A 2467-nucleotide genomic window follows, 5' to 3' on the forward strand; every position below is an offset into this window, starting at 1 on the left:
CTAAGGACTAGAAAACAACGTGCCAGATCCCCTTTACCTCCACTGAATATATACTATTGTCCAAAAATGGTTCAGTGTCTCATTCTCTTCCATTAAACAAAGGAAACTGACGTCACACGGTCGAGAACAAGATACGGTCGCGAACTTCCTGATGAAATCCGACGCTCTTTTTTAACTGCTGAATAGAAGAGTTTGAATTTGAATTTAAAATAGCCTTCCTGTTGTTTACATTCTTCTGGCTTAAATTTGTCAAACTGTAGCATTTGCTTTAGCTCTTATAGTCCTTTTACTCTGCGGACATAAATTCCATCTTTCATTTCTCGTTATTCATTATTTATTACTATTCATTATTTTATTATCCCATTGCTATTTATTCCAATGTCACATTTCATTACTATTCATTTTCATGTCACTTTCATTGCTATTCATTTTCATGTCACTTTCATTACTATTTATTACTTTAACAAATCTTATTTTTCATTGTCCAGGTCAAATAAATGGTAGCGTTTGGCCCTTTTCATAAACATTTTAGGCCTGAGAGTCAAACATGCTGATGTTGTTTTATAAATAATTTACAAAATAAGATGGCATAAAATACTTGACTCGAAATAAAATACCAAAGTTAATATAAAACAAAATAAAAGGGTTCTAGGAAAAACTCAGCATACGGGTTCTGTATTTTACTATAGGAGTGACAGCTTACATAAACACGATCAATATAAAAACAATACCTTAATATAAACTGCCGTCTCTGTAGCCTCCGATGTCGATTCACCGTCTCACAGAAAATACGAATAAAATATATAAAATATGATCACGTAAACAATGTAAAAATTGATAATTAATGATGTTTCTCAAATGGCGTCTCTGGTCCGTGTGTCGGTTCTGTCGCTATTGTTCTTACGTGCGCATTTTCAGTTGCGCAGTGACGTCACCGCAAATCGCATTTTAAGCAAAGAGGGCGCTTTTATCCTGCGCTACATAGTGTGCTTATTCTCCCTATGCTTAATTAAGTTATAATATTCATGTTGGTTGGAAAGGTAATGTCGTATCTATTACATCGGTATTTCAGTCTGCGCAGCCGCACAGAGGGCACCCTCTCCCCTTGCTCCCAAGCACAGTCGTTTTCTTTGCGGGGGGCCTTCGAAAATTCACTCGCTACAACCCCTCCCATGGCCCGGGAGTGAAGGTCGGGGCGTCGCCTCCACTCGTCCTCGAGTCTCGGATAAATCCCTAGGTCCGCTCCGGGCCCGCCCATTCCTCAGGCGACTTGGCGCAGATTTCGACGAAACCATAACGGGGATCACGGCGACGAGACGACCCTTCACGCTCCCAACTCTCATCCAACTGCTCACGGAACGCCCCTCATCTTCCACATCAATCTCGACCAATCATCATTCCTGTCATGGGACACGTTCGGCAGGCAGACAGGACGGAAACAGCCACCATAATCTGGAAATACTAAAAACGACATCCGGAAATCTAGAACCCTCGTGACGGCATCCTCGCATCGACAGGACCTGCAAATATTTAAGGATTGTAATTATAAAGGGCATGTTCACTGAGCCGGCCCCTAAAGTAAAATAGCAGGAACCCGTTAAAACTGAATAACAATAGCTAAATAAAACAAAAACATTAAAACCGACTACAGGACCAGAGACTAAAAATAAACCTAAAACTATAAAACTGAACTCATAAAAAAAATAATGATGATAATAAATGCAGACATACAAAAAGTGTGAACATAAAATGTACAGAAATAAGAGGGAATAAAATATGAAGGTAAATAAGAGAAATAAAACATCAAAAGGATTAAAGGTAAAAGCGGGTAAAAAGTTGAGTAAAAGAAATAGATAAAAGATAAAACTATGAAATAAGGCTAGGAAAAATAAAGTAGAGTAGAAGATAAAACGAAAAGACGAGTGGAAAGTAAACATAGGTAAAACATTAGGTACAGAGATACATATACATATAATAGATTATATACACAGGTAGGCACTCTGCTCCTCATCTGGGACGCACAGCTGATAAGAGTAACACTTCATCAGGGTCTCTTTCAGAGTCTTCACATTGCTGCTCTATGGGCAAACCTTCACCAGAGGCACTCTCTTCCCTGGGTGAATCCACAAATACTAATTCCTCAAAAGTTCTAAAAGGTTTGATTTGATTTGCGTGCAGCCTACGCTCTTTATATGGAGAATCCACATCCCTGGTGATATACGTCACTGGTCCAATTCGCTTCAAGATACGAGCAGGACCATCCCATCGAGACCCAAGAGTCTTCCGAGGTCCACTCAGCCTGCGGAAGTTACGATATAGGACTAACGTGCCGACATCCATCTCTGGAGCTTTTCTACCCTTTTTATTATACTGCCTTGCCCAGGTTTCTTGAGCACGACGTGACGTTTCAATGGCCACATGACGAGCTTCTCTCAAGGAGTCACTGAAGTGTTTGGCAGAGTCAGTT

The sequence above is a fragment of the Penaeus japonicus genome, unplaced genomic scaffold, assembly GCF_977035675.1.
Source record: "Penaeus japonicus unplaced genomic scaffold, GWHDUDI00000001_assembly GWHDUDI00000016, whole genome shotgun sequence".
Classification (NCBI taxonomy): Eukaryota; Metazoa; Arthropoda; class Malacostraca; order Decapoda; family Penaeidae; genus Penaeus; species Penaeus japonicus.